Source organism: Giraffa tippelskirchi, chromosome X (assembly GCF_054371585.1).
Source record: "Giraffa tippelskirchi isolate mGirTip1 chromosome X, T2T-mGirTip1v1.2.pri, whole genome shotgun sequence".
Taxonomy (NCBI): Eukaryota; Metazoa; Chordata; class Mammalia; order Artiodactyla; family Giraffidae; genus Giraffa; species Giraffa tippelskirchi.
In genome coordinates this window covers 14,942,280-14,967,418 of record NC_137289.1, presented here as the reverse complement: position 1 = coordinate 14,967,418, position 25,139 = coordinate 14,942,280, and the positions used below count along the sequence as shown (strand labels likewise).

At 42.2% G+C, this 25,139-nt stretch overlaps 1 protein-coding gene and 1 pseudogene across 4 annotated transcripts in view; both read right to left on the bottom strand.

The window, feature by feature from the left end:
* Positions 1 to 25,139, bottom strand: part of FGF13 (fibroblast growth factor 13) — an 833,122-nt gene that overhangs the window by 384,225 nt on the left and 423,758 nt on the right. The window lies entirely within an intron of this gene.
* LOC145537009 (RNA polymerase II subunit A C-terminal domain phosphatase SSU72 pseudogene) lies at positions 2 to 8,653 on the bottom strand (annotated as a pseudogene). Its single transcript, XR_014076128.1, has 4 exons — positions 8,314 to 8,653; positions 5,411 to 6,006; positions 437 to 2,484; positions 2 to 316 (listed from the first exon to the last, which is right to left on the bottom strand). The product of XR_014076128.1 is annotated as an RNA polymerase II subunit A C-terminal domain phosphatase SSU72 pseudogene (transcript).

The following is a 25,139-nucleotide window of genomic DNA, read 5'->3' as shown; positions in this document are numbered from 1 at the left end:
ATTTATTGGCCAATGGCAGGATCCTTTTCAAAAGTGGATCCTGTTGCTTTATTCAGGAATTCTTACATTCTAAGCATTTAGGGAAGCCGGAAAAGGGACGCTCAGTGAAAGGCAGATGTCTTGGGGGAAATCTGCTATCAACTGTTTTCTCTTTTTCGGTTAAAGGAAAAACAAAAACAAAAAACTACAGTCCCAATTCTACTCATCAGGGAAAGTGGGACGGGAAAAATGCTTGTTTGTGTTCTGGCACTTCCGCATCTTCTCACTGCATACAGTACCGTTTTCTGGGTGTTGCTAACGTCCGCTGGCAGAGTACCTAAATGTAAAAACAAATATCAGGAAGGAAAAAGTACCACCAAAAGGACACTCAAAAAAAAAAAAAAGGACACTCAAGAAAATGACTTCAAGTGGGCAGAGGGCCGGATGTCAGGCTTGCCTCAGTAAAAGCAGACGGTGTGCAGGAAGCTCTTGCCGCTCTTCTCCTCGAAGTGCTGCAGCAGCTCGTCGATCCCGTTCTCCATGTCCTCCATGAGCTGAATGCACTGGCACAGGTCACAGATGACGGCCGCTCCCAGCGCTGCATCCCTGCGGCTGTCCCGGATGTCTACGTTGATCACATGCACGGGCTGGCAGGTCTCCTGCTCCCTGGAATTCAGATATTCCACCACCTGGTCATATACTCGCTCTTCACAGGTGAGGATGAGGTCAAACTGATCTTTGCAGTCCTGAAACCTCTCTGGCCTGGGCTTGATACTCTTATTTCTTTCCAGCATCTCTAAAACGCCATTCTGCGTATAGAATTCTTTGTCTTTCCTAAGGAGGTCTTCGTACATCTCATCATATGTGGTTCTGAAATCATAAACGTTTGGCTTGTTGCGTGCTACTCCTGGAAGCTTCACGTTTATTCCTGTTCCAAAGGACCGGACGCTGAATCCTCGTTTGCTGAGGACGCTGTGCGCCTCCATGCTCCGGTTCTGGTTGCTCCAGCATACCACCGCGAAGCGCACTGGAAAAGACGGCATGACTGCGGCTACACTCGCCAGCTCAGAACCTTCGCTTCCGGACGCCTGCGCTTCCACAAAAGCAAGATGGTGATCTCGACGCCGGAAAGCAGAAGCTGCAGCACCGGCAACGTAAAGTATCAGGACTTACGTACGGCGTGGGCGTGTATAACGAGTCCCGGCAGCCTCCTCGCGCAGGCCCAGATTGCTGGGGGGGGCAGGGTGAGGGCCTCTGCAGTATTCTTGGTTCGGAAATCACACAGACAGGGGGAGCTAGGGGTGCTACAGTCCACGGAGTCGCAAAAGTCAGACACGGCTGAGTAACTAAACCACTGCCACCGCTATAGTTGAATCAAGTTATCCCTCTGTAAAATGCCTGATCATATCCTTTTACGTTTTTCTAATGAATATCTTTCTCATAATGATTTTTAGAGAACAGTTTCTAGATATTCCGTTCACCTGCTCAGTCGTGTCCGACTCATTGCGACCCCATGGACTGCAGCACGCCAGGATTTCCTGCCCATCATCAACTCCGGAGCTTACTCAAACTCATGTCCATGGAGTCAGTGATGCCATCCAACCATCTCATCCTCTGGTGTCCCCTTCTCCTCTAGATATTAATGTCCCCTCTTCTTCTAGATGTTCAGTTCAATTCAGTCCCTCAGTCGTGTCCGACTCTCTGCGACCCCATGAATGGCAGCACTACAGGCCTCCCTGTCCATCACCAACTCCCGGAGTTTACCCAAACTCATGTCCATCGAGTCGGTGATGCCATCCAACCATCTCATCCTCTGTCGTCCCCTTCTCCTCCTGCCCCCAATCCTTCCCAGCATCAGGGTCTTTTCCAATGAGTCAACTCTTCACATGAGGTGGCCTAACTATTGGAGTTTCAGCTTCAACATCAGTCCTTCCGATGAACACCCAGGGCTGATCTCCTTTAGGATGGACTGGTTGGATCTCCTTGCAGTCCAGGGGACTCTCAAGAGTCTTCTCCAACACCACAGTTCAAAAGCATCAATTCTTCGGCACTCAGCTTTCTTTATAGTCCAGCTCTCACATCCATACATGACTACTGGAAAAACCACAGCCTTGACTAGAGGGACCTTTGTTGGCAAAGTAATGTCTCTGCTTTTTAATATGCTGTTTAAGTTGGTCATAACTTTCCTTCCAAGGAGTAAGCGTCTTTTAATTTCATGGCTGCAGTCACCATCTGCAGTGATTTTGGAGCCCAAAATAATAAAGTCTGACACTGTTTCCTCATCTATTTGCCATGAAGTGATGGGACCAGATGCCATTTTCTGAATGTTGAGCTTTAAGCAGACTTTTTCACTCTCCTCTCTCACTTTCATCAAGAGGCTTTTTAGTTCTTCACTTTCTTCCATAAAGGTGGTGTCATCTGCATATCTGAGGTTATTGATATTTCTCCCAGCAATCTTGATTCCAGCTTGTGCTTCTTCCAGCCCAGCGTTTCTCATGATATACTCTGCATATAAGTTAAATAATCAGGGTGACAATATACAGCCTTGATGTACTCCTTTTCCTGTTCTAGATGCTAATCCTTCCTTATTTATAAGAGCTAAAAATAGCTCCCACCAACCTGTGGCTCATTATTTTAAATTTTCTTTGTGGTATATACTTCATCAGCTAGTCTTTACTTTTAATGAAGGCAAATGTATCCATCTTGTATATATTCCATTTTGTGTTTTTAAGAAATCTTTCCCTACTTTGAGATCATTAAGGTATTCTTCGTCTTTTTCAGCATCAAATAATTCTTGCTTTTAACATTTATATCTTTAATCCATCTTGAGTTCACATTTTTGTATAGTATAGGGTAGGAATTTTTTTTACCATCTACATAGCCAATTTTCCCAGGACTATTCTATTGATTTGTAATGTCTCCTCTGTCATAAACCAAGTCCTCATATGTGTATGAGTGTGTTTCTGGAATTTCAATTTTGTTCTATTGGTACATTTGTCTGTCCTTGTACTAATATCACATTTTTGTTAATATGGGTGAATAACAATTCTTAATATCTTATAGAGCTAGCCTCATATTGTTTTTCTTCTGTAGAGAATCTTGACTAATCTTTACCCTCTTTCCACATAGATTTTAGGGCAAGTTTGCCAAGTTCTAGGAAAAAAACTGTTGGAGAGCTTGATTGGAATTGCACTGAACTGCAAGTTAATTTGTGGAGAATTGATTTATGTATGATATTGAATCTTCCAAACAATTTAAATGGTATATATCTTCTATTATTTAAATTTTGTTCATTGTTTATGGAATTCAATAAAAGCTCATAATATTTCCTTAAAAGACATACATTTTGTTAGGCGCAGCTCTTAATTTATTATGGGTTTTGCTACTATGTAAATGGGATTTTTTCCCCATTCCAATTTTGCAATTTATCTTGCAAATAAACTCTAATTCTAGTATTTATTCATAAATTACATAAATAGCTAAGGAAATAGAGCTTGTGTGCTTGAAAGTAGCTGACATTCTGAGCTTACTAAAATAGTCAATTTTGTCCTTTCATTAAACAAAGTGGGATAATTCCTATTATGTTCAGAGACTGTGTTTTAGTTAGTGTGACAGTGTTTCCATGTTTCAGAAATGATATTTTTTCCTATGAAAGCTTCCACTTTTCCTACTGGGGTCTCACTCCATTATAGTAGTTATAAATACAAAGCTTTTTCTTCTTATTCTTTAGAATATGTTTTCGTCCTTTATTTTCATTTAAGGTATATACTTGTTCAAAGTCATGGATTTTTTGTCCTTAGAGGATTATTAGTTTAGAGACCATACACACACATACGCATGCAAACATACTTTATCTGGGTTCTTTTATATATATGAAATGTTTCTTCTTTTTAAAAAATTGAAGTAGAATTGATTTAAAATGTTGAGCCAATCTCTGCTGTACAGCTAAGTAACTCAGTTTTACATAAATATATATATATGTGTGTGTATATATATTTAAAATATTCTTTTCCATTATGATTTGTCTCAGGAGAATGGATGAAGTTCTCTGTACTATACAGCAGAACCTTCTTATTTACCAGTTCTACATGTAATAGTGTGTATTTGCCAACCACAAATTCCGAGTCCATCCTTCTCCCCTCCTCCTCCTTGGCAACCTCAAGGCTGATCTCTATGTCCTTGAGTCTGTTCCTGTTTTATAGATAGGTTCATCTGTGTCATACTCTACATTCCACATATAAGTGACATCACATGGTATGTCTTTCTCTTTCTGACTTAGTTCACTTTGTATGATAATCTCTAGTTGCATCCATGTTGCAAATGGCATTATTTTGGTTTAGATGGTGAGTAGTAGTCCATTGTATTAATAAAAAGAAAGTAACTTGATATATTTCTTACTTGAATATACTCAAGTTGAGGGAGTACATTCTCTAATGAGCTGTCAAGTCCTTTACTTAGAGGTAGGAACAAACTGAATTTTGAATAAGCTGGTACAGAAGCAGTAGCTACAGCAAAGTCACTACGGACTTGTAAGAGAAACCATTGCATAGGAATATTCTCTAAATTCTTCCCAATGATCTTGTCTCCTCTTCACTTGTTCTTTGGTCTAAATTAGTTAATTTATTTTTAGAGGGCCTAGAAGAAAGGAAAAGCAAACTTCTTGATCCAAACATACTGAGGGCAGAGGGGCAAACCTTACAAAAAAAAAAACATAGGACCTGAAACAAGTGAAACATGGGAAGAGAGATACCAATACTGGATGGCATGTTGGTTGTCAGAATTTGTCTTTATAACATTTTCTCTTTGATTCTTCCTATTGAAGAGGATCACTATTGATTTTTATATATTGAGCCTATACCCAGAAACTTTGTGGAACCTTATATTAGTTATACAGATTTGTCTACATATTTTAGTACATTATCTGTGTAGACAATCATGCCATCTGTGAAAATAAAAATGTTTTCAACCCTTATATTTTTCTTTTCCCAATGAGCTGGTTAGGATCTCATTTATAAAGCTGAATAAAAATAGTGACTACAGATATCCTTGTCAGTCTTGTTCCTGACTTGAAAGACATATGGACATCTTGAAGAGATATCTAGCCTTTCCCATTCTGTTGTTCTCCTCTATTTCTTTGCACTGATCACTGAGGACAGCTTTCTTATCTCTCCTTGGTATTCTTTGGAACTCTGCATTCACATGGGTATATTCTTCCTTTTCTCCTTTGCCTTTAGCTGCTCTTTTCACAGCTATTTCTAAGGCCTCCTCAGATAGCCATTTTGCCTTTTTGCATTTCTTTTTCTTGGGGATGGTCTTGATCACTGCCTCCTGTATAGTGTTTCCTGTACAATGGCACTCTATCAGATCTAATCCCTTGAATCTATTTGTCACTTCCACTGTATAATTGTAAGGGATTTGATTTAGGTCATACCTGAATGGTCTAGTGGTTTTCCCTACTTTCTTCAATTTAAGTCTGAATTTTACAATAAGAAGTTCATGTTCTGAGCCACAGTCAGCTCCCAGTCTTGTTTTTGCTGACTGTATAGAGCTTCTCCATCTTTGGCTGCAAAGAATATAATCAATCTGATTTCAGTATTGACCATCTGGTGATGTCCATGTGTAGAGTCATCTCTTATGTTGTTGGAAGAGGGTGTTTGCTATGACCAGTGCATTCTCTTGGCAAAACTGTATTAGCCTTTGCCCTGCTTCATTTTGTACTCCAAGGCCAAACTTGCCTTTTACTCCAGGTATCTTTTGACTTCCTACTTTTGCATTCCAGTCCCCTATGATGAAAAGGACATCTTTTGGGGGTGTTAGTTCTAGAAGGTCTTGTAGGTCTTCATAGGACCGTTCAACGTCAGCTTCTTCGGCATTACTGGTCGGGGCATAGACTTGGATTACCGTGATATTGAATGGTTTGCCTTGGAGACAAACAGAGCTCGTTCTGTTGTTTGGAGATTGCATCCAAGTACTGCATTTTGGACTCTTGTTGACTATGATGGTTACTCCATTTCTTCTAGGGGATTCCTGCACACAGTAGTAGATACAATGGTCATCTGAAATACATTCGACCATTCCAGTCCATTTTAGTTTACTGATTCCTAAAATGTCAGTGTTCACTATTGCAATCTCCTGTTCACTTGCTAGCTCCCCATCATTGCCATCACCAAAGATGTCTAGGACGAAGTACTGTCCAGAGAACCTTAGCTACAACAAAGATCAATCACATGGAACCAAGCCATTTGAAAGGTTTAGGCATCTAGTTTCGATGTTTTCCTACTCTCACCAGGAGTGTTGCTGGAACACCTAGAATCAAAAACTTTACTCACAGAGCCATTTGTTCCGTACTGAATGAAGCTTGTGTAAGTTATAACAGAGCTTAGTGTGATGAGCTGGCAAGAAATGTTTGCCAAGTTTCAAATGCTTGGAGGAAAGATATCATAGCCCTGAAAGGCATTTTCTTTTTTTTTTTTAAATAAATTTATTTATTTTAGTTGGGGGCTAATTACTTTACAATATTGTAATAGTTTTCTTTTTAGTTTTGTTTGGTAGTGTTTTTAACCCTAAGAACAAAAGGTAGTCCTTGGACTATCTCTTCTCAGATAGCTGACACTACATTTATCTACTGTTATCAGTTTCCTAAATAAGTGTAGTTGTATTTAATTACTGCTGAATACAGGGGAGATGTGTGTTAGTCCTTTTGTTCAGTACTTTAGGATCAGAGGAATAACAGGTGTGGCAGTGTTTCTTCATTCATTTCAAAGTCACCTGTATCACCAAAATGTACAACTCCTCCAGCCCACCAACCTTAAGGAACTGCAATAATTACAATTCTAAAGAATTCAAAGCTAGCTCTGTCTTTCCCTCAGATATCAAGTGTGGACGGAATGTCTTGTTGAATAGTTGCCATCTCAAGAGAGGTTATAGCAGGCAGATGATGTGAGTGAGCAAAGCGTGCTCTTAAATCACTAGTTATGAAAGACCCAACCTGAAGGAAAATAAGCCTGTTTAGGTTCAGAGAGGTGAAGCAACCTGCCCAAGGTCACACTGTACATCCATTTTTCTCTTCCACTGCTTCCATTCCAGTCTAAGTCACAACTATGCCTGGTCTAGTCCACTGTAGCAGCCTCCTAAAGACTCCCACTACCCTCCAGTGGGGCTCCTGCTTTGATCCATTCTCCACCTCCTTATAGCTGGAGTCAACTAATTAAAACATTATCTTACTGAAAACCTGCTAATGGCTTAACATTGTTATTACAAAAATGTTTAAACACTTTTATTTTTTTACCATGAACAGGTAGGCCTGGAAGGGGCTGCCCCCTTCCTATCCCTTCAGCCTCAGCTTTACTCACTCCCTCCATCATGTGCTCTGCTCCAGACATGCTGGCCTTCAGGTAATGTACTAGAACCTACTGGATTATCTCCTTATACCTGCTCGCCCCTCTTTGGGGAAGGTTCCTTTTACACATCCTTGCCTAAACAGCTCTTCATTCTTCATATTCATTTCTGATATCTTACCTCAAGTCTCACTTCTTTGGATCATGAAATTCCATCAGTGAAGTTCACCAACACCCCAGGTGAGGTCAGGTCTCTCATAACATGTACTTTTTCTTCATAGCACCCACCATGTTTGTTACGTAGTAAGTTCAATAACTCTTTGGTGAATGCATGAAGCATCTGATTGAGGTCTCTCTTCTTGACTAGATGGGAAGCTCCAAGAGCATCACTAGTGCCATCTGTTAGATGGATGAAGTAGATACAGGACTTGAACCAGGGATTCAACCTCTCCTAAATCCCTCCTGTTCCCCAGACTTTACCTTCCCACTCTGCTTTACTCCTCTGTTCCTCTGCCCCTACCTGTCAGAACAGTGGCCCTCTGCCAAAAGACACTGCCTAATTCCACTGGTAGCTCAGGGGGCGCTATTCCCAGTTCCACCTAGTCACTCACTCCTTGTCTAGGGACAGCCTTCATCAGGGGCAGAAGCAGCAGTTACCTGCTAGTACCTCAAAAGCCACCATCAGGACATTGTTACTTCCTATTAAGGATAGCTCTCTCCATGCAGTCCTCTTTTTAAATGCCCACAGGTTCATTATGGGGAAGGTAACGTTTGCCCAATCCATCCCTCAATCAACATGTTTGACTGCACACTCTTCACCTGGCTCAGAGTTGATTGAGGTGCTCACACAATTAAATGGAAGAAAGAACTGAAATCAGAGAGAATGGATGAGAAAGAAAAGGCTCTTAATTTGGCCACAGGCTGAATCTGACTTTCTCTTCTGGCAAACATTTCCATGAATTTGGAATGGATAACTTCATGTTAAACCTGTACATACCTGAATATTAAATTATCCATCCCCAAACAATGGCAAATGGTATGTGTGTATTTCTCCAGTTATGCTGCTGCTGCTGCTAAGTCGCTTCAGTCGTGTCTGACTCTGCGCAACCCCATAGACGGCAGCCCACCAGGCTCCGCCGTCTCTGGGATTCTCCAGGCAAGAACACTGGAGTGGGTTGCCATCTCCTTCTCCAATGCATGAAAGGGAAAAGTGAAAGTGAAGTCGCTCAGTCATGTCCGACCCTTAGCGACCCCATGGACTGAAGCCTGCCAGGCTCCTCCGTCCATGGGATTCTCCAGGCAAAAGAGTACTGGAGTGGGGTGCCATTGCCTTCTCCGTCTCCAGTTATAAGGTTGGCCAAAAAGGTCATTCACATTTTTCCATAAGATGTTACGGAAAAAACAAACAGTTTGGCCAATCCAATACCTTCATTTACATAGCTTGACTCTATAATGACAAGCAAACATTCCCCATAAAAAAAAAAAAGTGCTCTCTGATGATCATTTTGTTATTCTTGTTGCTCAGTCACTATGTCCAGCTCTTTGTGACCCTGTGGACTGCAGCCCACTATCCTTCACTATCACCTCCCCAGTAGAAAGAACATCACACTTTTCTGGTCACCTAACACCAAAGCACTCTATAGGCCATTAGTGCATTCTGGATTAGAAAACTCAAAATGTGTAGAATGGGGATTTGTGATCTGAAAGGGAAAGTGAAAGTCGCTCAGTCATGTCAGACTCTCTGCGACTCCATGGACTATATAGTCCATGGAATTCTCCAGGCCAGAATACTGGAGTGAGTAGCCTTTCCCTTCTCCAGGGGATCTTCCCAACCCAGGGATCAAACCCAGGTCTCCCACATTGCAGGTGGATTCTTTACCAACTGTGTTATCAGAGAAGCCCTTTTGTGATCTGAATGTGGCCTAATTATCACATGGTCAAACACGATCAGTGCAATCACTGGCATAAATGCACTGGTATGGAAGCATAATTTGCACTCATGTGGATACCGAATTATTTACTTGAAGCAGCATTTGTTGTTCAAGTTCACCAGAACCAAAAACAAAAGGGAATGGAAGGGAAGAACCCACCATTTTCGGCAAGTACAGAGATTAATTTGCTTGAAAGTAACCAACATTAGTATTTTGTTTATTTTAATGATCAGATGTGTTCTCCCCGTCATCTCTTAGACCAGTGAAATAAGATTAAGTAGAAATATGAATAAAATGCTACCATAGTGTTTCTAATGAGTTTGATTCCACACCAATCTGAATAAGAATCTGGACTCTGATTCTTACCTGGGAACCCGAGAGGAGAAAAATTCCCATTTTTTTCTCAGCCCTGACCTCATCTTTTGACAACTCTGAGAACTCTGGAAGGTGGCGAGGTCACTTGGCCCAGGTAACAAATTGTGCCTGTGAGGTCTGCCCAGAAGTATCAGAGGAGGTATTTCAGCCCATGGAGAAAACAGTGTCTGACACAGGGGTGTTGATTTAATGACATGGAAGAGGAGAAAGAATGGTCGTTCTGAAATGTGCAGATTTGAAGAGGTGGGGTTGTGTGGAATGGCAGGATTGTTTTTCCTGTACTGCTGCACCTGAGCTGCTCTGGGGAATCGATTTCTTATGCTACAAAAGGATAGGACAGTGTGATGCTGACTGGCCCTGGGGACACAGCTTCAATTCAAGTGCATTGATTCAACAAGGATGGCACTGTTTTCTAGTAGGATCCAGCTGCCCACTCGCCAGACCCCTTGGTGATCCTTATTTAAAAAGCAGGAGGCATCTCTGAAACTTTACTATGCACTTTTACAGAACAATTCAGGACTAAAATGTAAAGCACATCATTTTGCCTGTGTTGTTTTTAGTATTTGATTCAAGTGCATGTAAACTGTGAACGATCTGAAATGTATGGTTCAAGCAGAGGTCACCAGGAGATGCCTTAGTTGAGCTGAAGGATGTTTAAATAAATGAATGGTATTGAGGACCACACAGTTGATAACTACAAATGATTCATTCAATTCATCATTCCAATAATCAAGATCAACTGCGAAAAAAAATTGGGTCCATTCAGTGGAAAAAGAACCTGAGAGAACACACAGCCCATTCTTGACATTATAAGTGATCTCTAAGCCCAACGCCGCTAATGTTTCTTGAGAACGTACATGAATTGATCACAATTAGCTATTTTGCCTTCTTTACAAACATCAGCCAAGATGGCCCTTCAACTGTGCTCAGTAATTAGCTCCCATCTTTAACTCCTACATGCATGAAGGAAGGATGGACAGAAAATGTGACTTAGAGTCAGACAGGTCTGGATTCAAATCCTGATTTCACTGCTTACGGCTACATGACTGTGAGCAAAACGTCATGAGGACGATTTCATAGATTGCCACAAGGATGGAAAGAAACCATCAGTAAAAATGCCTGGCATATGGTATTACTCAATAAATGCAATGGTACCTCCACTTAAAAAGCCACTGGAACAGAATTAAAATAAAGATTATCAATGGAACGTTTCTTACTGATTAGTTTAAAACAATAATGTTTGGAGAAGTTTAGGTTCCTTTAGAAATCAAACCTACCTTTGAATGCCACAGGGAATTTTTACTCCTGTATTTAGACATACTGGGCCACCTCATCGCAGAACAGAAAGCAGTATTAGGCAACTCGATTCTTAAGAGTAGGGACCATGTTTCATGGTCTTCGGGTCCCCAGTACCTAGGCGCAGTGCCAGGAACAACATCAATACTCAATATGTACACACATGCCTACATATATACATACATAGCTTTATGAAGTGGCATCATAGCATGGAATCTTAACCAGCCTCTAAAACAGATTTGAAGCAGATGCTTCACTTTTCATATTAAGAGCTATCTTTTAAGAACGTTTTAGGAGCAGAGATTCTCAGTGGGGATAGAACTCCAGATAACCTGTGAACTTCTTAAAATGGAGAAGCCTAATCACTACCTAAGAGTCAATAATAGTAAGCACTCAAATAGGAGATGTATTTTTTACCTACGTACTGTCCCCTGACATCAACTCATTCACCCCTCTCAACAACCATATGAAGGCAGTGCTAACATTCACCCATTTGACAACAAAGTGAGGGGACTTGGAGAGGGTAAGTGATTTGCCAAAGAGCACGTGACTAGCAAGAGACAGAATCGGTATTCACACCAAAGTCCACATGACCCCCTGCATCTACCTGATCTACCTGAACAACACCCATAGGGCTTCAGCTTGTGCATTTCTCTTTCTTTTTCTTAAAGTTTCCACAATGGTTCTGATTAATATGCATAGTTAAGAGTCAGGCAATCAAGGAATGATTAGATAAAAAAAAAACATGCAAGAGAGGGACTTCCCTGGCAGTGCAGTGATTAAGACTTCACCTTCCAATGCAAGGGGTGCATATTTGATTCCTGGTCAGGGAGCTAAGATCCCACATGCCTGGCAGCCAAGAAATCAAAGCATAAAACAAGCAATACTGTAACAAATTCAATAAAGACTTTAAAAGTGGTCCACATCAAAAAAACTTTTAAAACAACATGCAAGAGAAAGAGAAGGAAACCAAATGGTCCAGGCCATTAGCACAGTTCTCCAAATTCAAATAACAGTATATGAAATAATCCATCCTTGTGACTCAAGCAGAAATTAGACCTTCACATGGCTATGAATCGCTTTTACAAGCTTTTGAACTCTTCTGCCACTATTGGCTCACCCTAAACAATCTATCACCACATAGCGAGGCTGGCCCGACTGTTTCCAGAGAGGGCACAATTGTATGAGATCCACCAGGCCTGATAGATGGGATTGTTAAGGATAGTGACATGCTCTATGAGGTATCCTAACTTAGTACCAAAGAGTAGATGTTGTTAGCAGTTAATATTGTCTATTCTTTTCCCAGCTGAATTTTTAAAGACTGTGGAAAGTGATCTAAACCTCAATGTTATTGCAGAATCAAGAAGCAACTACTCCCCTAGTTCCATCATGAATGCTGATCAAATACATGTGAATTGGAAAAGTATGTTTAATTTGCTGGTTTCTGTCCACATGGTCTGCTTCTATTTTCTTTGATAAGATTAGTGAACAAAGTTTAGAGGACTTTTTTTAGTTCAAATGTTTTCCCATAATGGCAAATCAATCTGCCTGGGCAAATAGAACATCAAAACGTTAACCAGGAGGAGCTATCATGGGAAGTTGATCTGATTTATACATAAAAACACCTGCTAAAACTTTAATAAAACTTTATAGAGGAACAAAACTGGATAAAGGATTTTTTGAGTCTTTTAAAGCAGTGACTACCATAACTGCAGGAGTATGGACAAATGGGACCAAGTCTAATCAATCTTGTATATTTCTTTTGCACTGTTGCAAAATACATTTCATACTAGGGTAGAGTAAGCACACAGCAGGCAAAATGTGGTAGCTGAAGTCAAGCATAGCTAATATGCTGTTTAGAATAGGTGAGATCTACATAATTCCCTGGTCCATCCTGATTGGCTCTGGTATAGAGGACTGATTCCTAGCATGCTTTTCTTCTATGACATTTATGTCCATGATATATATAGGCTGCTTGGATCTAAACAGATACAGGAGATGGTAGCAGTATGTGAGCAGAAAGCCTATTCTGTTTTACATGGCAGTATTATGTATGATAGTAAGGCAATTTGTCATGCCAGGACTGGTAGTTGGGAGCCAGCAGCAGGTCTCCGACTCTCCCACCAGAGTTAGCAACAGCTTAGAGAAACAGACCAGGGCGGGGGCAGGATGATAGCATGGAGAAGAGCAAAATAGAAACCTAACACCCACTGAGCCAGCAACACCACAAGATGTAACAAAGTCTCAGAGATAAAGGAGGCCCAGTCATCAGAATGGGCTTCTTAGGTGGCTCCGTGGTAAAGAATCCGCCTGCGAATCCAGGAGATGTAGGTTCGATCCCTTGGTCGGGCAGGTCCCCTGGAGAAGGAAATGGCAACCCACTCCAGGATTCTCGCCTGGGAAATCCCATGGACAGAGGAGCCTGGAAAGCTACAGTCCATGGGATAGTAAAGAGTCAGACACAACTTAGTGAATAAACAAACAAAAAATAAAGTCATCAGAACATATACCAGGAGCCCAGAACACAAGACTCCAGAACAGCTTCCCTGGACAAAGGCCATTCCTCCTCTAGCTTCTTTTAAAATCCATTTTTCAAGAAGAAGTGTTGGGGGCTGAAGCCCTCCCCATCCACACACATGCTCTCCCTACCCAGCAACTATTACGTGCCCGGAGTGAGCTATGGGAGAGTTCTACTGAATGGAGACGTATAAGTAATCAACATGAAAAGGCATTGAGGTACAGTGCAGAAGGGATTAAGAGTGTGGACAGGGGCTTCCCTGACAGTCCAATGGATAGGACTCCGTGCTTCCACTGCAGGAAGCATGGGTTCGATCCTTTGTCAGGGAACTAAGATCCTGCAAGTCGTGGACAAAAAAAAAAAAAAAATGTGGACAGTTTAGTCACAAAGTTCTGGGTTCAGAAGCCAGGTCTGAAGCTGCTAGCTGTGTCCTAGTGGATAAATCACCTAATGTCACCTAAAAATGAGGGTAGTAGTACTTCACCCTATGACTGTTGAGAGGATTAAATGACTCAGTGCATCTAAAGCACTTAGTGAAGTGTCTTCAGCATGGCAAGTACTCAATAAAAGTCAGTAATTGCTATTATCATTATTAACAAATTACCAGAAGGCTTTTATGTTGCTCAAAATGAATAGACTGCTACCTCAAAAGATCATAAAAAGCAGAATCATAACGAGTTTTCTCCTAACATACCTGTTATGAAGTTTCTTAAAATTAAATATTCGACAAGCCCAGTGCCAGTCTCTCTTGCTTGCATACCTGTGCTTCTTCTGGAGCTCTGCCATTCTGTGTCTCTCTCTGCCCTGTATCTATTTGTAGCTAGGGAGGACAGATTTCATACCTGTGCAGAAGTGTTATCTGCCAAGTTATGAAATGAGGGGGGACGTGAAAAGGCAACGAAAAACATTAAGGAAGCAGAGGGAGACAAATCCAGGAGGAGGTTGGTATCCAGCCTCAATTCCATCTCCCCACACCCAGACTCCTCTCTGTCTTGCACCCTTGACAACACCCAACTCAGATTAAATCCAGCTCTTTAATGACTCCACACCTGCTTGCAGGTGGATCACCATCCACCATGCTGTCCATTCCCCTTTAAACTGATGCCCTCAAAGCTCAAGTGTGAGTCTTCAGTGCTGCCTGCCACCCCACTCTACCCCTGTTAACGAAAGAGTGTGTAGGGTCTGGCTGCTTGCTGCTTAAAAGCCAATAAACAGGCCAGGTTGGTGGAAAGGAAAGTTTGCTGTATTTCAGATGCCAGCAACTGAGGGGGGAGGGCGGCAGACGTCTGTCCAAAGGCTGACTGCCCACCCCCCGCCCTGCCAGCCCCAACTCTGCACCGGCAACCAGTGGAGCAAGAGTTTTTATAAACACAAGGAGGGGGCTACATGTAGAAACAGCACAGTCAGCTCTGACAGTCATCTTCAAATTGGTCATTGGTGGTCTGATCAATATCACCTTGGTTGTTTTAGGTACAGTTAATCATTAGTTCCAGAGTCTGTCTGTTCCCATTTCTTGAGGCCAGTTTTCAGAATTTTAGCAACTTATGTCACGGGTACAATCTGGTCATCATGTAGTTAATTTCTCCACCTGGGGTTTTAGTATCTATAAGACAGCTCACAGGATGTGGCTCAGAATATTATCTGTAGCCCTTGAGAAAAAACTAAAGGTCCTTGACTATGCTTAATAACTACATTATTATTATTTGGTTTCTTTTGACTATTTTCCTTTTTTTTTCTGCATTTCTCATTTCTCTGATTAAATTTATTCTTTGACTAAAGTTTTCCATAGACAAAAAGCAGGCAGAGGACATGGAGGGGCAAGGACCATAGGGTCCTGTTCCATTGCACCCCTTACCCCTTTCATTTGTCTGCTTTCCCTAGATTATTTCATATGCTTTCTCTCTGCTCACACTGCTAACTCTCCTTTCTTCCTCCTCACTCTCAGCTGATGACCTAGCTTCTGATTTCAGTGAGAAAAAAGAAGCAATTAGGAGAAATTCCACATCCTCCCACCACCTTATTTACCCACCTACCAGCATCTGTACCCACCAGTTCTGGCTGCTCTCTGCTACCTGTGGACAAAGGGTCTCTGCTCTGAAGGAGAACCCTACAACAACACTAGGAAGTTAATGCACCTGCTTTATTCTTTCCCATAATATTATGATATCAGAGTCATTACTTGATAATATACTATTGGTCTCTTTGTTTACTATCTGATCACCCCCATTAGAATATAAGCTCCTTAAGGAAAATGTTGTATCCTGCAGCCAAAAGGAGTGCCAGGCACATATTAAGCACTCAATGAATATGTCTGTGTGGAATGAATGGGGAAAACAGAATGAATGAAAGAAAAACATGAATTTCTCACTGTGTTTGAAATTCTCTATTGAATGCTTAGGGTTCTCTCCCTCTCTCTCCCCCATGAACCCTTCCCCCACCAAAATCCCTGGGATAGGAATCTAATGTCCCAGGGGAATGTGTTATTAAAAGTTGATGCTCTTCGGGGAGGCATGTCATGGGCATCCATGTGAATAAGGATGCCTGCATTGAACCTTGTCATGGCTAAAGAGTGCCAGTGAGTGAGCCCCTACCCACGGAGCAGAGCCAGCCAGGCAATATGGGAAGTAGGCTTGCCAAGCAAAGGTCTATTTAGGATCCAGATCCAATGACAGGAAGGCTTCTTAACTTCCTTCCTTCCTTGCCACCGAGCCTGAGGCTATGCCAAGGAAGCCCAACCCTCAAACATCTACAGAAAGTATCCCAGAGAGGAAGTCTATGACTTGTATATGCCATCTTCACAATGCTCAGGAAGCCAGCCAGCCTGGACACAGAGGGGGCCTCTGGCTTGTACCTTCTATGCAGAAGATGCTCGGTTTCTGGGCACCGTGGCCAACATGGATGAAGGATCATAGAAGATAAGGGGTGTAAGGGGCTTGTTACTTACAGCACATGCATGATATGCATCAGGGAGGTTGTTAAGAAGATGGAGGAGATGGAGATGAAAGAGGAGGTGGAACAAGCAAAAGGGACACTGGAGGCAGGGAGGAGGAGTGGAGAAGCTAGAAGAGGTGAAGGGAAGAAAGAGAAGATAGAGAATAATTTAGTTTTACATGTCAGTGATAAATATTAACTTAACCTGAAGACTGAAAATGTGCTACTAGACTCTGGTAGTCACCAGCTTAGGCAAGTTGGACAAGTCCCTTCGCTCATGGGAGCTTTGGTTTTTCTCACCACTCAATGCTGGAAGTTGGCATCTCCAAGGACCCTCACAGTTCTGACCTCTGTAAAATCATAATCTTTCCAGTCACCAGCTCGGCTCCATGATATGGGTCTGTGGAGCCACCAAGCACCAAGGCAAACCAGGACAGTTTGGAACTTCAGGAGACATCCCTGAAAACAGGCAGAAACTCCCTCAATGGAGCCTTAGCTGCTTTCCCACAGATCCCAAGGGCTTCCCTGGTAGCTCAGTTGGTAAAGAATCCGCCTGCAATGCAGGAGACCCCGGTTCGATTCCTGGGTCAGGAAGATCCCCTAGAGAAGGGATAGGCTACCCACTCCAATATTCTTGGGCTTCCCTGGTGGCTCAGATGGTAAAGATTCTGCCCGCAATGTGGGAGACCTGGGTTTGATCCCTGGGTTGGGAAGAAAACCCTGGAGAAGGGAAAGGCTACCCACTCCAGTATTCTGGCCTGGAGAATTCCATGGACTGTATAGTCCATGTGGTCGCAAAGAGTTGGACACAACGGAGTGACTTTCACCTTCACAGATTCCAGCTTTCTTCCCAGGAAAACATTCTCCCAGAGGACCCACTGATGTTACGTCTCATTTCACAGCTTCATTTTCCTGAAAAATAAACAGCACAAACTAGCATTTGTTCCTCAGCACAGAATGAGCCAGTCCAATGAAGATCAGCCAATTTGTCCTTTCTTTAATACCATTTATTGTCTCTTTAACAATGAATTCATTTGAGCAAGTGACCCCAGATCCTAATTCATGGTGACCCTTTACATTCATGAGACCTCTCCCTATCTCAGCTCCTGGTCCCTTTTGACTTTTCAGAAGCCACACCTAGCTGCCTTGGGAACAGGCCACTCTAGTCTTACTTTGGGAAAGGATCCAGCATGGCAGGCAGCATACTTACAGTTCTTATGGACCACATGGAGAAATCAACCGGAGACAGGCAGCCCCAGAGGCAGGCAGCCCAGACTGGGAAGACAGGAGACACAGTCTGTGAATACCATGTTGTTTCCTTACTGTTGAATCTTTCCAAGTTAACTGGTGTGGAATTTCAATCACTTGCCCATATATAGCCTTGGAATATCTTATAATTCAAAGAGACATCATGATGTACTGGAGCTGGAATCCAAAAGACCAAAATAAAATTTTGGCTCCAACCACTTATCACACTTTGGGCAATCTGCATAATTTCTCTGGGCCTCTGGACTCTCCCCGTCTCTAAAATGGAGACAATAATAGTACATAAGAAATAAGATCAACTAAGATATCTCTGACTCAAGCACATAGTATACTGTCCCATACAAACAGAAAGAATAAATATGAGCTACTAGCCATGGATAGTATTATGAAACCATGGATATGGGCATGCTGTGGGAAATAAAAAGAGCCCTTAAAGTGTGTTTGCCAAAGTGCTGACTACAAAGTGAGCAACTAAACATTAGCCTTTGCTTCTGGATATGACATCCCTGTCATCATCAAGAGCAAACAGCACGGATTCACATTTGTCCAAAGGAACCAATCATCGATGGGGGTGCAAATTCAGGTAGAGGTTGCAGCATCGTTACAGTAGCTGATATCTGGAAATGGCCCTAATGCCCAAAATGACAAATGTCCAAAACAGGAGCCTAGTTGAGACTGGAATATACACATACAATCAACTACCAGGTCACAATGAAAATGATGCTCCAAAAGTATATTTATGGAGAGTAAAATACTTCCAAAATATGCTGTCAAATGGGAAAAAAGGGCAGCTAAGAAACAGATGCTCTAAGTTATACATTATAAACCTATCTTGTGTGAATTTCAACCAATAGATTTTAACTTGGAAATGAAAGAATAACAAGTATCCCACCTGATCTCACTTTGCAAATACGTGGTATATATGTTACAATGCCTAGAAAAATTCTCAGAGACTTTAGGGTTCTTTCTGAATAATAGGAATTTAGGTGATTTTCACTTTTCTCTTTGGACTTTTACTGCAACTTTCAGGGGTGGGGGATTGTTAATGCTTTAAAAAAAAGAAACAAAAACCAGTTTCATCCACCTCATTAGAACTGACTCGAATGTATTCTTTTTAATGGCTGAGTAATATTCCATTGTGTATATGTACCACAGCTTCCTTATCCATTCATCTGCTGATGGGCATCTATGGGAGAATGGCATTGAAGCATGTAAATTATCATGTGTGAGGCGAATCGCCAGTCCAGGTTCAACACATGATACAGGGTGCTTGGGGCTGGCCCGGAGGGATGGGATGGGCAGGGAGGCAGAAGGGAGGTTCTGGAGGGGGAGAACATGTACACCCATGGTGGATTCATGTCAGTGTATGGCGAAACAAATACAATATTGCAAAGTTAAAAAATAGAAAATAAACTAATTAAAAAAAAAAAAAAGAAATGTGTTTATTCAACACCATGACAAATAGTGTCCCTAATCATAAGGCTCTAAGGCTCCCAGACTAGCCATCATTTGGTTTCAGAGGCTGATATGCCTGTTTCTGGAAGGCCCGGGCCTCCGGGGAATCAGACAGGCACCTACTTGTGGCTCCCATACGTCCTCTGTGAGAGAGATGAAGGCAGACATATGTCTTGCTTTCCCTAGTGCATCTGCCCAAACACTCAAGCCACCTTTGAAATTGCTTTGAAGGTACATTTTAATTAAAATTAAAATGCCACTCTGGAAAGAGAGGGGAAGAGAAAGTGCTTCCTTTTGGTATGATGAACATGGTTTGGAGCTAGATAGAGTTAATGGTTGCACAACATTGCGGGTATACTAAATGCTACTGGATTGTACATTTAAAGATGGCTACTTGTATGTTGGTGCTTCTCTGGTAGCTCAGTGGTAAAGAATCCGCCTGTCAATGCAGGAGACTCAGGTTTGATCCCTGTGTCAGGCAGACACCCTGGAGAAGGAAACTGCAACCCACTCCAGTATTCTTGCCTGGGAAATCCCATGGAGAGAGGAGCCTGGTGGGCTATAGTCCATGGAGTGGCAATAGTTGGACATGACTTAGCGATTAAACAACAACAACTGTATGTTTTGTGAATTTCACCTCAATAAAATACAAACAAAACTTAATCCATTAATACTGAGTGTTGGTAATTTCAATATGGATGTGGAAAATTCACCTCTTAGAATTTTTGTGTGTCTAATACATAAACAGTTTGTACACCAAGATCAAAATTTTAATAGAAACGTTTTTCCTTTGTTTCTGGGAGATGCATATTATGAACCAATATGCCATTTTCATCATGTCGTTACCATAATCATAGGATATTAGAACTGAAAGACAGTTTAGCCACTTCGTTTTACACAATAGGTAACTGAGGCTAGAAAAGAGAGAACTGGAACACACAAGTAATTTACAAAATCAAGTTTAGAATTCAAGTGTCCTAGTCCAGGGTTCTGTCCAGAAAATCCCCTTCTAGTCTTTTCTTCATTCAATTTCCTGGTCCTCTTTATACTTTTTTTAAAAATACATATTTACTCTTTAATCAAATTATCAGCCTCATGCCATTTTTCAGAATTTGTTTTCTGCACCCCAACTCCTTCAGTGTTTGGTATATTGGTCATATGTTTTGATAACTACATTGAGCAAACATCCTATTTAGTACAGTTATTTCAGTTGTGAGACGAGGGTGATGGGGTGTGGATTAACTCAGTAATGTGCCACACCCTCTTGGCCCTACTGCTTTATCCCTGGGAAAGCTGGAGATACAGGTTTCATCTGGGTCTCAAAAACACGATCATTATAACCAAGCATTATGTACATAATGACACAATGCTATAGATTAGGAGCATATGTGATATTCTTTTTTCTTTCTAAAACAATTAAGTTTAAAATGAACATTTTAAAATTCAAAAAAAAAAAAAAAAAAAAAAAAAAACACGATCATTAACACAGCTGTTTCTGTGTCTGCACCTCTCACACTGCCCTGACTCCAAATCATAGCGAGATTGTTTACTTGAGGGACAAAGAAATCTTTCCATCCAGAGCCAAGGAAATCACACCTCCCTCGTATTTTGCACAGATTAATATCTGAGAAGGCTTATGATCAAATGCTTCTCGAATGTGTCTCTCCATAGCTAGATTGCATGGTTACCAGTGACCCACTACTTGGAATCAAAGAAGCACTGGCATGATGGCGACAGCAAAGATCTGGGCGTTTTGTGAAGCTACATGTCACCAATTTGCAATTTGCAACACCTGCATTCAACACTGGAGTCTGAGCTAAAGAGTGCCCTTTGCTGCAAAATGTTAGGTCCCAAAAACTTGCTGGACACTTCAAGCATTCTGAGTAGTTTAGATACATTTGGAAACAGTGTTGTGAATTGAATCTGGACCCCACTTTCCAGCAGTCTACCCACTGCACACCCTACCTGTGAAGCCCTGTGTGTTTATTCAGTATCACTCCTTAGACTTCCAAACACACCAGACAAAAGAGCTCAACTCCTTTCCTGTTTCTCAGAGAGCCAGTGATGATGTGTTAAGAAGTAACTCCATTAGCCCCCAACTAAAATAAATAAATTTATAAAAAAAAAAAAAAAAAAGAAGTAACTCCAGTAGGAAGGAAGGGGAAGGGAATCCTATTTGGTTAACATCCCCATCAGTGCACATAATCAACCTAGAATGAAAGCCAATTTTATGATGGGTTTTCCCCACCTTGGCTGTACCCCAAGGCTTAGAGAATTTTAGTTCTCAGACCAAGGATCAAACCCAGGACCTCAGCAGTGACAGCACAGAGTCCTAGCCACTGGACTGGCAGAGGATTCTTCGTAGTGGGGTTTCTGAGGCAAGAGAATAACTTACAGAGTTTTCCTAAATGGATTCAATAATGCCAGCCACAGTGGGATTCATTCAGTATTACTTGAAAAACTCCCCAAACAAATAACCCCCAACATTAAATTTGACCGCTAAGTAGATGTAAAGCAAACTTCAAAAGGAATGTCAACGATATGTCACCTCTCAGAGCCTCCAATCCAGGAATAAAAGGAGAAGATTGTGATATTTTCCCCACAGTATGACACACATGCGAGGAACACACTCCAGTGGGGAGTACCCAGATTAAAATACAACCCCAATAATAAACTCTATTTGTGTCTGTGTGTGTTGTAGAGGAAGCCAGGCAGTGGAGCAGATGAGGACGGGTGGCTGAAGCACTCAGGAAAGGGCTAACATCCAGGGCAGCTGGTATAGCCCATGGACCCTGCTAGTGCACTCTAAAATTTACTGCAAAGAATAATTCAAAGCTGACAACTCCTGGACTACAAAAATACTAAGCTTCCTTCGAGCTCTGTAAAATAAATATATGGAATCAAAAACAGTGTCATCATTACCGAATTTTTTATATATCTGAACTTCTTTGTGGCCGCAACTATATGGTACCTAACTACACTCTTATGAAAGGACAAAAGCAACGCTTTAGATGCCCATGTAGACCCCATGTAATTACTGCTATTCAAGGGTTATGATCTGATGGAAATAATAGGGTTTGGAGACAAAACATGTGGACTCAAATTTGAATTTTGCCACTAACTAATCTTATATATCACAGTTCCTTCATCTGGATTCAAATCCTAGGGTGGTATTCTGTAAATTCCCCAAATTCTCTATGGCTTACGCTCCTCATCTGTAAAATAAGGATAATGGTAGTGCTTATCTCCTAAGCTTCTAGTTAAGGATTTAATGAAATGATACCTGTAGAGTCCTTCAAGCTGCCCACAGCAGAGACAGTGCTCAATGAATGTCAGTAACATCATCTTTGTCCCCATATCATTAAGGTGTTTTCACAACTCTCTGAATATAGTGAAAGTGGCTCAGTCATGTCTGACTCTTTGCAACCCCACAGACTATACAGTCCATGGAATTCTCCAGGCCAGAATACTGGAGTGGGTAGGCTTTCCTTTCTCCAGGGATCTTCCCAACCCAGAGATTGAACCCAGGTGTCTCGCATTGCAGGTGGATTCTTTAGCAGCTGAGCCACAAGGGAACCCCAAGAATACTGGAGTGGGTAGCCTATCCCTTCTCCAGGGAATCTTCCCAACCCAGGAATCGAACCAGGGTCTCCTGCACTGCAGGTGGATTCTTACCAACTGAGCTATCAGGGAAAATCGGCTTTTGGATGAATTTATTAACCTTCTATACTATAATGCACACCATCATCTTCATCATCAACATCACAATAAATACACTTTTGAGCTATGATGTGTCAAATACCACGACTATGCTGGGCAGTTTACCATGAAGTAACTTACTTGATACCAACAATACATCTGCAGAAGTCCCCAGTAGAGGTTCCTATAGATCAAGAAAGTGACATTGCTAGTCACATCATCAGTAAGTGACAAAACCAGGATGTGAACTCAAGTCTCTCTTATTGGAAAGCGACTATGAATCATGATAATGAGGACAGCAAGGCTTCACCGCATTCTTACAATGCACCAAGCATTGTACGCAATGTTAAACCTGCACTAGGCAGATTCTGCACAACTGTAAAACACTGACTTGGTATCCAGGGTCACAAAACAGACAGGAACCAGAAATACTGGGAGAATTGGGATCCCAGAAGGCAGAAAAAACAGAGGCTATCCTTGGTCTCTGTCCTTATCCAACTACAGCAAAATCTAACACAAGTCTGTGCTGTAGAGAGAACCGTCTGAAACCATAAGAAAACCCACTTATACAAGCACTTCTTGGAATGTTGGGTCATAGAATTTCTACTTAAGAAGAAAACCCAGATGCACAAATTCTTCCTGGAAAGCAGGGTGATAGAATACTGTGCCTGTGCTTAGTCACTCAGCCGTGTCTGACTCTTTGCGACCCCATGGACTGTACCCTGCCAGGCTCCTCTGTCCATGGGATTTCCCAGGCAAGAATACTGCAGTGGGCAGCCTATCCCTTCTCCAGGGGAACTTCCCGACCCAGGAATCAAACCGGGGTCTCCTGCATTGCAGGCGGATTCTTTACCAGCTGAGCTATCCAGGAAGCCCATGATAGAATACTAGAGCTAGTCAAAACCTTAAAAAAAACCCAAATCTTACCACCTCCCTGATTGGTAGACCAGAAACCTGAAGATGAGATTAAGTGGAGAAATCCATTTTCATTGCCTCCCACAGAATAATCAGGGACTTTGCAAGCTTTTCAGAGTGTGGGGGGATGGGGGTGGGGGGTAAGTCCAACAGTTACCAAGGGCTCTGTAAGGGACCCAGGGCAGAATGTGACAATAAATCCAGCACAGGGCTTGACCCTTAAGGCACTTCCTGTACACAGAGGGAGACAGACAAGTCACAGGCAACATGAACTCAAGCCAAGACAAAGTTCAATCGCCAGGCTATGAGAGTTCAAAACTGCTTTCCAACTGGGGGAAGAGTGTCAAGGAAAGCTTAGTAAAGTAGATGATGTTGACAAATGACAGGTAAAATGACAAGACGGAGAAATGTATTTAAGTAAACAGCTGTAGCAGAGGCAGAAAATGTCACGGTGGAATCAGGAAGCACTGAGGGCTCCAATTTGGCTGGAAATGAGTACACATGAAGGAGAACAGAGGAGCACATGGCTGCTCAGTAGCTTGGGAAGCTTGGAGCTGAGGAGAGGAGACAGTTCCTTAGCAGCTGGAGTCTGCGTGACGAGTGAAGGTGATTCAAAGAGGGCCTTAGAAAGATGTACGTGGCACTGCTTTAGGGTATAGGCTGGAGGCAGAAGAGGCCAGAGGGGAGAGACATGGGATGCTGGAGAACCATTAGAAGGATGTTTGTCACCGCAGCACAAAGGGTACTGCCTGCAATGGAGCAATGGCCTGGGATGTGCGGAGAAGTGGTCACTAGTGATACTTTTTTCTTTCCTTCCTCTAGGTCTGCACTAAATGGCTGAGGGGCACTGAAGGGATCTGAAGCAGGAAGCAGTCCCCACACCTTACTCCTTAGAGGCTCTCGTCCCCTGAAGGGACAGGACTAACTAAAGAGTTTCTGAATACCCAGTCACTCTCCTCTGGGATGTGTCTGGCCAAACTCTGGCACGAGTGAGCACTTTTCTCCATCCTCAGAATCTAAACTTTTGCCTCTTTTTAGGGAGGCTTTTGGGGGTGGGATGTATAGACAGAATCCAACCAGTTCCAGACAACAGCCCTTACTGTGACCACACTCAACCACTGCACCCCGTAGTCTATGACCACAGTTTTTCCGGGTCCTGGCTCCTCGCTAGGGCTTTTCACAGCACCAATCCTCAAACTACACAGGCATCAACTCCCATTGACCCCACTCACACTGAGACCAGAGGTAACAGAAAAAAAGCTACTTGGCAGTTAGATACGACTGTTCAGAAGTCAATATTTACCAACTAAAACTCTGCCAAAGTAGCTGAGAGGCACAGAGCAGTTATGTAGACGTTCCAAGAATTCCCAAAGCCCCACCAGAGAAACCAGTCCTCAGCACTGCATGTTTATGTTTGATCTACATGAAGCTATTTGC